Below are 15,538 nucleotides of genomic sequence, written 5' to 3'. Positions count from 1 at the left end.
GCATAACTAATGCCCACAGGAACTCCAGCTTAAATATCCAGAGAAATGAAATCTACTTTCATTTCCTTTCAGCTGTGAGGAAGGATGTCTAGGCCTCAAAGCAGCACGATGTTTGGGGCCGAGCCGTTTATCTAATCAGACAGACTCCTGGGACATGCAAGACATGGTTTCCTCTCCTGGTGCTAATGTGTGATAGTTGTCCTGATCATACTGAAAGCCGTCACAAGTTGACTGTGTGTATGGAGATATATCACCTACCAATCTTCACACGTCATAGGCCTGATCTAATCCACTTCTTCTCCTAAGTTTTCTCCTTGGTGACATGACTCACACCGTATCTTTAATGTGCCTTTTTTGCCACCAGCAAGCAAGAAAATACTCAGAATAATTCTGACACTACTTTTTCACCTACTTTTTGCTACTTTTTCAATTGCAGAGTGCTGAAAAGTTATTTTAAACAGAAGATGAAACATTATCTCCTAGGAGAAAACTTATGAGGAAAAGTGAATTACCGGTAGATCAGACCCAATGTTTTCTTGTTTTCATATTAGATTGGACCTTTATTTAAAAAATAAAATGGTGAGGCACATATCAGTGATACACAAGCCCTTTTGCAATGTAATGCTATGGAAAAAGATACTTATAATCTAATGATAAAGAAACAAAATTAAACATAAAATGGAGGTACAGATAACTATATGCGTTTTTTTGTTTGTTTTTGTCGGCCTCAATTTGACTGAATGAAGAAATGCTACTAAACCAGTTTTCCAAATTATTAGTAGAAAAAATGTTTCTGTACCATGTTAGCCAAACAAAGTATGTAGGCAAAAAAAAAACAAAGCCAGAAAGCTTACATAATTTGAACTCTAGCAGTTAGCCATTAAAAGGTATTACTTTTACAAAACGTTGTTTTTTTCTACCTACCAAATTATTAGAGAATGTAGTTTTTTTTTTATATAGCTTTTTTTTATGATACGTTTCTTGTGATATAACAAGTAAAGATAGGTGTTCATTGTCAATTTTGAAATATATTCCATGCCATATTTACGCTCGTAAAAAGAACATACCAGTAAAATCTAAACAAAATCTATGAAAACTAGGGCTCTCCTCCCCAACCCCCTTCATACCTCTTCTCTTTGTGAGTGTGAAATTGAGTTTGTGTGTGTGTGTGTGCGTGTGTGTGAGTGTGTGTGTGTGTGTGTGTGTGTGTGTGTGTGTGTGTGTGTGTGTGTGTGTGTGTGTGTGTGTGTGTGTGTGTGTGTGTGTGTGAGTCTGTGTGTGTGTGCGTGTGTGCGAGTCTGTGTGTTTGTGTGTGTGTGTGTCTGTGTGTGTGTCTGTGTGTGTGTGTGTGTGTCTGTGTGTGTGTGTGTGAGTCTGTGTGTGTGTGTGTGTGTGTGTGTGTGTGTGTGTGTGAGTCTGTGTGTGTGAGTGTGTGTCTGTGTGTGTGTGAGTGTGTGTCTGTGTGTGTGTGTGTGCGTGCGTGTGTGTGTGTGTGTGTGAGTCTGTGTGTGTGCGTGTGTGTGTGTGTGTGAGTCTGTGTGTGTGAGTGTGTGTCTGTGTGTGTGTGTCTGTGAGTGTGTGTCTGTGTGTGTGTGTGTGAGTGTGTGTCTGTGTGTGTGTCTGTGTGAGTGTGTGTGTCTGTGTGTGTGTGTGTGTGAGTCTGTGTGTGTGCGTGTGTGTGTGTGTGAGTCTGTGTGTGTGAGTGTGTGTCTGTGTGTGTGTGAGTGTGTGTGTGTGTGTGTGTGTGTGTGTGAGTCTGTGTGTGTGAGTGTGTGTCTGTGTGTGTGTGTGTGTGTCTGTGTGTGTGTGTGAATGTGTGTGTCTGTGTGTGTGTGTGTGTGCGTGCGTGTGTGTGTGTGAGTCTGTGTGTGTGCGTGTGTGTGTGTGTGTGTGTGTGTGTCTGTGTGAGTCTGTGTGTGTGTGTGTGTGTCTGTGTGTGAGTGTGTGTGTGTGTGTGTGAGTCTGTGCGTGTGTGTGTCTGTGCATGTGTGTGTGTGTCTGTGTGTGTGTGTGTGTGTGAGTCTGTGTGTGTGTGTGTGTGTGCAGTGTGCGTGTGTGTGAGTATGTGTGTGTGTTTGAGTCTGTGTGTGTGTGCTTGCGTGTGCTTGTGCGTGCATGTGTGTGTGTGAGTCTGTGTGTGTGTGTGCGTGCGTGTACGTGCGTGTGTGTGTGTGTGTGAGTCTGTGTGTGTGTAGGGCGTAGTTGACCATGCAGATGATCAGAAGCTAAATACATCAGAATTCCAAGTTCTGTGTGGTGAATCCAAGTATCGTTCAGAATTTAGCAGCATTCTGAGAATTTACATTAAAGTTAATGGTGCCGGCTTTTGTGATTAATTGCAAGGCTCAATACATAGTCATTTGTGACTTGATTTAGCTGGTCATTTAGGGCGGATCAGGTAAAAATGGTGCTGGAGGAGGATCAGTAAAAAGGACACCGCCATACACAGCAATAGTAAAAAAAACGCAATTATGGCAATGAACGATGATTTTGGTGCCCAATAAATAGCTGGTGCCATAATTATCGCTCATTGCCACTAATCATGGCTATTACTATTGCTGCCTATGGCGCAGAAAATATTGACATTAGGGTGTGTTGGATTAGTTTTAAGTTTAGTGTTAGGAGTAAGGGGGGGTTAAGTTTAGGCAGTACGGGGGTTAAGGTGAGACACAGGGTGTTACATTTAGGCACCAGGGGTGGTGGTTACGGTTAGGCACAGGGGGTTGGGGTTAAAGTTAGGCACTGGGGAGGTGGTTAAGGTTAGGCATGGGGGGGGGTAAGGTTAGACACTGGGTGTTTACATTTAGGCACTGGGGTTGTGGTAAAAGTTAGGCACTGGGGGGGTTAAGATTAAGCACTGGCTAGGTAGAGCACTTATGGGTAACTAACACCTTCACCCCCTGCCACACACCTGAGCTAATTAAAGCTCATTTAAATCACAAATTCGACTGCTTAAGCAGGTTAAGCTAAGCAGTGGAAGGGATTTAAGGTTAGACACCGGGTGGGGGTTAGGTTTAGACCGGGGGGGGGGGGGGGGTGGTAAGGTTAGGAAGCACCAGGGAGGGTCTTAGGGTTAGGCACAGGTAGAGGAATGTGTGAGAGTAGGGTTAGGTTAGGTTATAGTATTGGTGAAGATTACCAATATTTTACTATAGGAATTAAGTAGTGGAATATCTGTGATTTTACAGATATTCTACTAGCAGCAGTCTCCAGCACTATTTCTACCCGGTGCCATTTTATAGGCCATTCAGGGTGTGTAGGGATCAACAAAAGCTTCACCTCGAACAAATGTCCACTGCCCAAGAAAGTGAAAGACATTGAGCCAGTCAGAGGCAGCTGGCACCTGGCTAATTAACTAGCAGTGAGTATTAGATGCTTTGGCTGCTATGCACTCCCGCTGCCTGGCCCTCTCTCACCTTCTTAGTCAGAATGAAGCCATGAAGGGCTGTTGGTTAGTAGGGAGCCATGGATTCATGTTACAGAGCAAGCTCTATGAACTGATGGAACAATTCGGGGGTGTTGAAAAATTTGTTTTGTTTAATTTTTTTTTATTATTATTAAACTACAAAACATTTTTTTGCACATAATGAATGTAAAATTAAAAGTTCTCTTAAAGCAAACCTGTGAGAGGCAAAAAAGATACTTACCTGAGTAGTGAAAAGCCTCTGGATGATGGAGATAGGTACAAAGGGTGTCAGACATTAGGGCACTTCCATAGACTGTAATGTGAATTATGGCTATAGCAGCGCTCAGAAGGTAATTTGGGCGCTGGGAAAAAGACGGAGCCAAAATTACAAAAAAAAACCCCAACAAACGGTTCAATTGAGTCACCAGAAATAACTTGCGGCCAAATTGTGTCTTACCCCTGAGTCCATGACAACCTGGAGGGGGAATGGTAATCTAAGCTGCCAGAAAATTAGCCGATTTCGGCTTCACCCTGTGCCCATATATCCCGGTAACCTTTTTACATGTATGCCTGGATGATCCAGAAGCTTCCCATGTCCTCCTTGACCGCACCACTGCTCACTGGGACCCTCTTCTTCTTCTTCGAGGCTGTGCTTATAGCCATGTATGAGCCTTGCAAGGTGACGGCATGGTCCCCACCTGCGCTCTAGCATAAAGCCGTTTACACACATGGAAAAAGCCATGCATGAGCGGCTCCAAGCTACTATGCAGGTGCTGGCTACACTGCCATGGCCATACTAGACAGACAGGAGTGCAGCCACATGAACATATTCGAAAAGCTCTTGTTGAATGTGTTCAGAGGGTCACGGCTCTGGATCGGTGAGGTCGAAAAGGATGGGGGAAAGGCTTCCTACTACTGAGGTAAGTGTTCAATTTGACATTTTTTTATTCACTTTAAGTACTCTTTAAAGCAAACCTGTAATGAGGAGGGGGGGGGGGGGTCAAAGTTAGATGCTTCCCTCAGTAGTTGGAAACCTCCCGGATTGTGGTAAAGACCACTGATCCAGTGTTCTGGTCGTGTTCCCAGCAGAGGACGAGCACTTCCAGATTGGGCATGTGCAGGTACATTCGGTGCATGCCCAGTAGAATGAAGCAGCTCTTGCGCTGCTTTTTTCTTCTGTGCACGAGTGATTCATTCCGTTGGGCATACGTGGAGCTTACTTTCACATGCCCAGTCACAATGTTCTCATCCATAGTGGGAGCAAGGCCACAAGAAACCTATTTGACAAACTTTTGTGAAATAGGTATACTAGGACCCTGCACTGGAACTGTGGGCTGCAGGAGGATCTGGGAAGCCTCTGGAATAATCAGAAGCTTTCTACTACTGAGGGAAATATCTCTCTTTTTTTTTTTTTTTTAACTTCAGGTACGCTTTAAATACATAAAAAAAAAATTAGGCCATATTCACTAAATATGGACCAATTTGGTGTATGGAAGTTTTACCGTTATTTACATCGGGTATGTAGTTTGCATTGCGCAATTAGCACAATCCTGAATGTTGCTATGGTAATGCACATTCTGCTACTTGCATAGCACGCATTACCCAAGCAGTGCTTGCATAACCCAGGTAATGCAGGTTGTGCTAACTGCCCAGTGCGCACTACATAGTCAACGTAAATAGCGGTAAGAATGCTGAACGCGCTCGGCAGCTATATTGATATTTAGTGAATATGGCCCATTATGCTTAAACTTGGGCTAATAGTGAAAAATACTTTGTGCATTATTAATAAAAGATTTTGCAACAGAAGACAGAATAAAAAAAAGAAAATTCCCAGGATCAAATTACTTCTATGAAAGTATTAACCCAGTGCACCAGATACGTATACATATCATAATGTGTCGCAATCTCATTGGTGCTCGGAAGGTCTGGCAGGTGTGTGTAGGTGGTGACTGTTGCCTTTATGCTGAAATACTAGAACACTCGTTTTAACTCACCTTTCTTTTCTGTTGTAGTTTACATTGCACTTGATAAACAAGGCACATGACATTTATGGCTTTGTCCTGTAATAGAATAACTTTGCTGGGCACGGTCATTTAACTGGTTCTGAGCAGAGGTTTTCTAGTGTTACGAAATACAGTAATGTGGTGTAGAAATTCAACTTCTGAGCTATTACTTACACTACCTTCTGGAAATATCTGCATCCAGTGCAAGCCTTGACTAGAAGATGAAATATTATAAAGTTGATACATAAGTCAATTAACCACTTCGCATCCAGACCTTCTTTTCCCCTTATGGACCAGAGCAGTTTTGACGCTTCAGCCATGTACCTATTTAAACAGCCATAACTTTATCCCCATTCACGATACCTAAATGATCTAGGTATCGTTTTTTCCAGGACATACTGGACTTTCATAGGGGGGGGGTATTTTGACCCTAGAAAAAAAAATGTCTATGCATTGTAATGGGAAAAAGAGGGGGGGGGGGGATGAAAAATTGCATTAATCCTTAGGTTTCACCAATTCTAGTAAAAAATAAAAAATGCTACAGTAGATAACAAACATGCCACCAGTATTACGTCCCCCAAGGATAGATAGCCAGGCGTGTCCTCAGTATCAGCCACCTCAGTATAGCCAGATGTGCCCCCCAATATCAGCCCCCCAGTATAGCCAGATCTGTCCCCCGTATTTGCTAGCCCCCATGTAGATATGGGGTGGCTGGATGGTGTAATGGTTAAGGGCTCTGCCTCTGACACAGGAGACCAGGGTTCGAATCTTGGCTCTGCCTGTTCAGTAAGCCAGCACCTATTCAGTAGGAGACCTTAGGCAAGTTTCCCTAACACTGCTACTGCCTATAGAGCGCGCCCTAGTGGCTGCAGCTCTGGCGCTTTGAGTCCGCCAGGAGAAAAGCGCAATATAAATGTTATTTGTCTTGTCTTTGTCTAGATAGACAGATGCGCCCCCCGGAATAGGGCCCACCATTATAGCAAGATGTGTCCCCGGGATCAGGTTATGGCCCCCAGGACCATCAGATGTGCCCCCCATTATTAATTCCCCACCCCCTGTTACCCTGATGGGCCCCAAAATACATTTCAACCCTCCCTTTCTGAATACTACCCCTACCCTCTGTTATGGGTAGCCAGATGTGCCCCCCCCCCTTACTACTCTGCCCCCCCCCCCCCCCCCCGTGGCCAGATCGATAAAAAAATGCCTCTGCAAGCAGAATATCTCACCTTACCTGGTTCCTGCGATCATCCTTCAGCCCCAGCTTCCATTCACCGCGCTGCACTCAGCCCTGTGATACCAAACACAACACCGGGTCCCGGCTTGATGACATCATCAAACCAGGACCCAGATGTTCGGCATCACAGGGCTGCGTGCACCGCGGTGAATGGAAGCTGGGGCTGAAGGATGATCGCAGGAACCAGGTAAGGTGAGATATTATCCTTGCAGGGGCATTTTTTTTTCGATCTGGCGCAGAGGGGGAGAGATGAAGGATCACCGATGTCTGCTACAGCGGTGATCGTTCATCCGCGGGGGGGGTCACTAATTGGCTACAAGGGAACATTTTCCCTTTCACTAATTAGTAAGGCAGCTGACGGTGCTGGGGGGGGGGGGGGGGGTGCGCTCTGAAGTGCACCCGATCGTGCACAGCAGGGCTGCAAGCAAGTGAGTATATCTACGTCACGGTGGCTTGGAGGGTGCCACAGATGACGTAGATCTACTGTAGCAGTGGACAAAGTGGTTAAAGCCCACCTTTAAACATTAAGAAAAATATGTGCCTATATCCCCCACTTCCACTGAGCAGATAAGTAGTTGTTTTAAAAACATATCCCTTCTTCCTTTATGGAGGGAGTATTCTGGTGGTCAGGTGACCCCTTCCAGGGTGCCCTGTGAGCAGACTCTGGCAGTGCACATACACACCCTCTCCAGGCCACCTGCAGTCTCTGTATGAGTCACAGACACAGCTTTTAAAGTGGATCCGAGGTGAACTTTTACACATTGCATAATTGTGTTCCTTTCATATTGTTTATAGGGCATTCCTCAAGTCAAATACTTTTTTGTTTTTGTTTTAATACTCTAATTCCCTATAAACTAAAAAAGCCACACCCATAGATTTTCAGAGAGCCAAGGCAGTAGCAAGGGCTCATGGGAGCTCAGTCTGGGCAGGAGGAGGGGAGGTGTTACTAGCCATTGATTTCAGAGGTAGAGGGAGGAGGAGAGGGGATTAGGCTGATGGCTCAAGATACAGATAAGCCTGCCTCTGTGTAATGTTTACAAACAACATGGCTGCTGTCATTGTATCACAGGAATAAATAATCATATTCTATTAAAACTGTTAGCAGCTATATTTGCTGTGTAAACCATCTAAACTTTAGATAAGATATATAGACAAGTTACTTGTTATAGTAAGTTTTTCATCTCGGATCCGCTTTAAGAGCCTATCACAAGCTTTTAGCAGCCATGTCTTTTGTTTGTAAACACTGCCTAAAACTGGTAATTACAAGCCAGGATTGCAGCAGGGAGTGGCAGAAACAGCACAGAGGGACCCAGGAGAACATCATAAATAGAATGGTATGCTTTTTATTGTAAGAATTTTAGAGTACAGATTCTCTTTAAGTGACTTAGGTGTTGCCACGGCAATGTGTCTATTCAGCAGAGGGAGGGAGGATAAAGCAGAACCAAGACACAGGCAGAGAGTGTCAGGCAGATCTACCAAGTGACAGAACTCTAATTTAATCTGATCGAAGAGAGATCTGTTGCCTGCCCATACACCGCAGACTGATTCCCGATCGATTTCAGCATAAAATCTCTCAAGAATCGGCATTGTGACGCCACATCTGCTGCATCGCCTGCCCGATGCTGCCCCCTCCCCAATGTAACAAGTTCCCCACGGTGCCCATTGCAGTATGCTTTACTTGTCTGTGTCCACTGCTGGCACTGGGCTCCATCCAAAATTCACATACATGCGCCTCCAATACATCACATACAATCCGCATACATGCGTCTTGTTGCCGGAGTAATGTGGGCGCATGTGTGAGGCCACACACGCACCCACGTATACGCTGTAACAATTAGTGTCAGCAGGATAACAGATTTCTGATTATGTGGTGATCTGCAGTATCACCAATAATACAGATACTATATCTGATTATATGGTGATCTGCAGAATCATCAATAATACAAATATAGTAAGCAAGTGGCGTGTAAGACGTGACAGAAGTCACTAGCTTTATTGCACAAAGTGTAGTGATTGGTGCAAACAGTAAGTTTCTGATAGAATCTCAGCAGTAACCTAACCGGAGACGAGGGAGGTTACAGATAGAACCACAACGGTAACCTCACCAGTGGCGAGGGCCCACTGGTGAGTGAGGATAGTCAGACAGATCAGGTAGGCAACAGACTGGCAGATAAGGTACAGAATCGACAAGCAGAATCAGAGTGAAGTTCAAGCAAAAGTCAGCAACAAGATCAGATGGGCAGAGGTACAGAATCGTAAGGCAGAGAGAGAAGTCAGAACAGGCAAGAGTCATACACAGATAAATACAATAAGTATGTTTTTCACTACTGATTACAGCTATCAAAGGTCTGAGCACTAACACGAAGTATTCGCAACAACAGACAATGAGCAAATGACATCTCCCAGCTTAAATACAGAAAGCAAATTCAAGCCGCCCGCCCAGAGGGCTGAACCAATCAGCCGCGTGTGATTGGCAGGCTGGTGTCAGCTGACCGCAAGATCAGCTGACCCCTCTCCTCAGATTATAAAGGTCCTGCCGCCCCGCCCGCGAGCGTGCTGACCTAATCTGATGTGCAGTGGAGAGACCTGTCCTTCCAGGGGCTGTGCAAGATGTCTGAGAGGATGCGGCGGCCACCGGGGTGACGTCAGACGCGGAAGCGGCGGCCGCAGCACTCTCCGCTGGTCAGGGACGGATCTGGGGGGGGGGGGGGGGGGGTAAGCGGGTATCTTGCCCCAGGCGCAGTTTGTTGAATTCTTAAAAAGGCGGCAAAATGAATGGCAGTTTAGGCGCCAAAACCTGACCTTGCCCCAGGCGCAACTTGGTCTTGATCCGTCCCTGCCGCTGGTGAGGTAATACTGCTATACCTGACATACGCCAGCAACATGAGGGGCGCGTGTATGCGGATGGAGCACGGAGCACTGGGGGGGGGGGGGGGGGAGGAGGGGGGACATTTTACATTAGGGGGCAGGGCCGGGGGTTTTGTTTTATTGCTCGCCAAAACCACCACCCACCTGATCGACTATGACAGCTTGAAATTGGTTGCATCATCGATCGGGCATGCTTTTGGTGGCACCAATTTTTATCCGATTGTCGATTGGTCTGCCAAGTCAAGACTAGAGATGTGTGGCCACCTTAAGAGTAGTAACTGAGATTTTCGTTTTTTAAGTATAATCCCACTTTAAGTGGATCAATCGCTAGGAGTTTTGGTTTGCTAATATCAACTTCTGATTCCCCAGTACGTCTAGTTAGCATCATAGGAGAATGTTTTTCTCAACACAGTTTATAAGTATATAAGGCAATAGGCTTGAGATGAGGCAGTCTTGTCTTGTTTCACATAGATTTGAACTGGGCTACCGCAGAACGCTCCTGGCCATGGGAATGCGATCACGAAGGGCGCGTATGCGCAGAAGACCGCTACCCAGCCAGGGGCTAGACTAGGAGCTGGAAGAAGCCCCAGGTAAGGAAAGCTTAACTTTTTTATTTATTTTACCTTGGATATCCTTTATGAATGTTGCTCATGTACTGTATATACCATGTACATAGATTTTTTTTATTGCATTTTTATTCAATTTATATAAATTATTCTTGGCAAATGCACATCATTTCAGCACCTGTTTCCTCTGGAAAACTTAATATAAACAAGCCATTAAATGTGAATCTATCTGTTTGGCATGAAACAATAGTTTCAAAGTTCTCCTCACAGCCATCCATTGTAAAAAAAAAAGTTGCAATTTAATTGTTTCCATGTAACTGTGTTTTAGAATACGGAATATAGTAACAAGTCTTGGATGTTGCTGAAGAAGACTCTGGCATAAGTGCTATTAGCTGGCACACTGTCCAAGAGAACAGAAACATCACGTTTATGTTGGTGCCATGTTGGCACTGTTACCCAGTAAACTTCAAATGCTTAAGTTTTTAGTTGGTTTTTACAAATCGCTCACCCTGCAAGGTCTGGGACGCCCAGGGTATGGAAGAAAGAGATTGCGCTGTGCCCATAAAACATGCCTCTTCCACCCGTCTGGCCTGCCCTATCCTGTTACCGACTCTCAGATCTCACTGCTGAGGACTGTAGTGAAGCGGCGGAGGTAATAGTATACAAGGGTGGGCCAGAAGCGTGAAAGAGGCGTGTTTATAAATAGTTATTTTTATAAACACTCTGATAAACAGGGAGAGCTGACTAATCCACATAGGGAGAGGGAGAGTTGACCAATCCAACCAGTAAATCACCTGTATACTGTTATATACTGACTACCACATACAGTACAGCACCAGTATCTGTTCATACAGCACCAGTATATATATTTATATATTTTTTTATTTGGTGTGCCTTGGAAGAGGGGTAGTCTTCTAGGGCAAGTATATCCCAAACGTTATATTTTAACTGAAAAAATTTGGGGGGTCGTCTTATAAACCCAGTTGTCTTATACACCGCAAAATACGGTACTTTTTTTTTCTTTAATAATTTTATCTTGCTAAGAAAACCTAGGTAAACCAGAACTATGAGGCTGATTTAACACTTGAAATGTGCTTATCCGGTGTGATGCCCCACCCCACCACAATGCACAAAACCACAAACATATGACCTGAGTGCGCCAACAGGTTCATATGCATAGCGCCACATGGCCCTTGCTGCCCCTCGCCCAGTGATGTACTTCCTGCTCTACAGGAAGTACATCACTGCAATTCCCGAGTTTCCCCATCGTATTCCCATTGTTCCACACATGTGCACGGCAGCACTGCCGGCAACATTTTTATCATGTATGCATTGCTTATTGACATTACTGCTGCTGCATCGCCACGGAAGTCTGCCAGTAATGCACTGTTGATTGTGTGGCGGCTTTAGTGATGAGCGTAATGACCCAATTACGATTATGCGAAATTTCACGAAATTACGTGTAATTCACGAAATTACGATTATGGCCGGTTTGTATATGGGGAATTTCGTAATTACGATCTTTTTCATAATTACGATCATTTACGTAACACAAACAAATCAGAATTTTGTGTTTAACACGCAAATTCGACCTTTCTCAAAATTATGTTACAGTCCAGAGCCTCCTGATACATTTAAAGCGACAGCACTTGCAGGTACCTTTGCATTATCAGATATTGCAAGGCCGAAAACCAAGTGTCTCAGCATGCATGACCACTAAGTGCATCTTGACAAAGAGCACCTGTCTTAGAAGTGGCTGCATATAAAGCCTTCTGATACATTTAAAGCAACAGCACCTGCAGGGACTTTTGCATTATCATATATTGCAAGGACCAAAACCAAGTGTATCAACATGACAGCTAAGTGCGCCATGGCAAAGAGCACCTGTCGTAAGGCTCGTACACACATGCGACTATAGTCGTTTGAAACGATCGTTCCCCGACCGTTCCGAACGACGATCGTTACAAAAAAAGAGCCAACGACTATTAAATCCAACGACGAACGACAGTAGTCGTTTGAAACGAAAGGACCAACTGGACGGATCGTTATCTGGCGACGGTCGTTTACAAAACGTACGTGTGTATGGATATCGTTCGAAAACGATCGTTCCCAAACTGCGGCACATGCGCTCAGGCCTTTTGTCCTTGCTTTCTTTAATATAAATGACATATATACATCATTGTTATTAAAGAAATAAAGGCTAATAGGCTTGTGAGCATGTGTTATTATGTTGGTATGTCTATTTGTAGTGTATGCGTATGTGTGTAGATGTGAGTGTGAGATGTTTATGTACATATATATATATATATATATATGTGTGTGTGTGTGTGTGTGTATTTGTATGTATATCTCTATATATATATGAATATATATATATAGAGAGAGAGAGAGAATTATGTATCTATTGCTATTTGGATCTGTGTGTCTCTCTCTATATAGCACAGGTTTTGTATGTGAATAGATTGACACATATTATGAATATTACAGTGGTGTTTGTATGTTGCTATTATGTATTAGACTTGGATATGTCGTTCCATTGCTTACATTGATATGAAGACTATAAAGTAACGCAAGAAACACTACAGTAAGTAACGTTGGTGAACGGTTTTTTTATTTTGAAATAAAAATAAACCAAGAAATGCCTTTACAAGTTCAAAACTTTCTTCACTCTCCCCTTCATCTCATTAATCTCGAGCTGATATTGGCACATAGATGTCCACACGTTGCTCTTTATGAGCTCTGCCTTGGCATACAGCTCATCAAGATCATCCATGATGGCCTGGCCTTGTTGTTTGTCTGTGTGTTTAAAAAATCCTTTGTTTACAATGGAATCAAAGAAGCTATACTACAAATGATATACAATATTTTTGTCTCTCTCTCTCTCTCTTTCTATATATATATATATATATATAGAGAGAGAGAGAGAGAGAGAGGAGAGAGAGAGAGAGAGAGAGAGAGAGAGAGAGAGAGAGAGAGAGAGAGAGAAAGAGAAAGAGAGAGAAAGAGAAAGAGAAAGAGAAAGAGAAAGAGAGTGTCAAACCCAGGGAAATAGAGAGTGTTATTATAAACAGCAAGCAAAATTGGCATACATGTTCTTGCATGGCACCAATAAATGTATCATTGCGCAAAGAAATTGAGATGGGTGTGTGTGAAATAGTTGGAATACGGGAAGGATTGTGATATAGTGTGGCAGATGTAATGGATGGTATGGGGCCATGAAATATATATTTCGTAAGGGAGGGTTTTCTAGGTATACAGTCCATAGGAGACGTGAGTATGGCCTTCTACAGTCCATGTTCTATAATGGTGCTTACAGTAGTAGGCATTCATTGGTTTTTGGAGCAGCAAGTAGCATAGGTTTTTGTTCTTATCACAGTATCATACTTACTGATACTAATAGCATCTATTTCCTGCACAGGTGCGTCTTCATCGCCGTGTGTGCTGAAATCCACAGGCTCATCAGATGTGGTCTTGTCCTGGGCATCACCACCTGGACTTTGGCCTACTGAAATAGTGTATAAAGCATGTATGTTCATACATCGGTGCATATGGATTGTTTGGTAAAGCACAAATTTGTGACAGAAGCCAAGTCAAAAGTGCTTACAAATAGACACCAGCCTAGATTTGTGATTGTTGCTGTAAGACCCATTTGATAGTATGTTAATTTGAATTGGAAGCATGCTAAGCACATACACCAATGCCACCTTCACCATTATTAGTGATACACCGCTAGTTGTGGATGAACACATCAATGTGAGTACAGCGAAAATGATGATGTATTGTGAGTATATGAACACGCACAACTTACCAATCTTCTCCTCATGATCATGTCAGTCTGCTTACAATGTTGGACTGCTTGTGTGGTATGTGTTAAGAATAGAGAGTAACAATATCAATATTACTATATTTGGAATGTTTAAAACAACCTTGTACATAACAAATTAAACATGATACATGAAGTGCAAACCTACCCTCATCATGATTGTTGACATTTTCCTGGCCAAGATCCGCCTCACTGTCCACATCCTCAGGGAGGTCCGTAGAAACGTCTGAAATATATTTCATATGCATTAATGTGTGTAATGCATGTCCCTCATTAATGCACCACAATCATACATTACTTGCTCAATATGGTGTGTAGTAGACGTTACATTGTCTAGGTGTTCAGTCACTCATGTCCCACATGTGACATGTAGGTGTTATGTTATGTCACCTGACATCATACGGAATGTATGCACAGGTGTTTTCAGCTACCTCATTTGTTGATTTTACAAACCCAACACTATAGCCACACTACACTTAACAGTCCCTGAAGCAATGAATAAGACCAAAAAACAAATTTTTGGGGCCATCCAACCTGTCATTTGTGTGTGAATGTCATTCGCATTCATATCTATTTGTACGTGTACTTGAATATTACATGTCCATAGTTGTTGGCATTATGTTTGCCAAGGAGGTGTGGGCCCAATTATAATACTACACTCACAAATGAAGTACTATCAAGGTACAGGTGGATGGGCTGGAATAAAGATATGTTCTATTGCCTGAGAAAGGGGGGGGGGGGGGGCTACGAGCCAAGAACGCTGAAAATATATGTGTATGCTTACCAACATCCTGGCCACCAATACTTCCTTCTTCCACCACATCAGGATCTTGCCCGTGTACAGGTTGGTCATCTAGTTTAGGATGAATGTCGGAGATCAAGGTAAGTATGAACATTAATCTTCGGATACCATTTTTGTTTATGTTATACTTCTAAATTGGTGACCAATGTTAATGTACTTTGAAAGAGATATCAGTCTTGAACTACATTAACAAAATACTCTGCTGTATGAGCAGGGCCAGCCCGAGGCATAGGCTGGAGAGGCTCTAGCCTCAGGGCGCAGTGTAGGAGGGGGCACACAATTCATTCAGCTGTCATTCCTAATTGTGTATGAAGCAGAAAGAAATAAGAAAAGGGGATACATAGCAGTGACCGAAGCCAGATAACTAGATATTAAGGTGTTGGGGAGGTTGGGGGCCCTGTGGCGCCTCTTAGTCTAATAGCAATCAGTGTGTGACGGCTGGGGTGGGAGGGATGGAGGGGTGCACTTTGGTATCTCATCATTGGGTGCTGGAGGACCTTGTCCCTGCTCTGTGTATGAGACAGTAATGACTGCTCATATTATTAGCTCTCAGCACATATATTATTTTTCACCACCACCACAAGGGGCCAGTCTTGTTCTTTCAAAGACAGCACCGAAGTGAGACTGAAGTATACATTTGTACACTCATCACAGACGTAATGCTCAGTCTGGGATTATATCTGGACACTTAATAAGCAAGTGGAACAGTACATAATAACAGATAAAGCAGGGCATTGTTGTGTTTGTAATGTTCCCTCTGATATATATGTGTCATTGCATGATTGTTAGTAGTATCTGGTTAACGTTTACATTATTCAATTTGTACCTTCAGATAA

The sequence above is a fragment of the Hyperolius riggenbachi genome, chromosome 4 (assembly GCF_040937935.1).
Source record: "Hyperolius riggenbachi isolate aHypRig1 chromosome 4, aHypRig1.pri, whole genome shotgun sequence".
NCBI lineage: Eukaryota > Metazoa > Chordata > Amphibia > Anura > Hyperoliidae > Hyperolius > Hyperolius riggenbachi.
Note: the sequence above shows the minus strand (reverse complement) of the source record.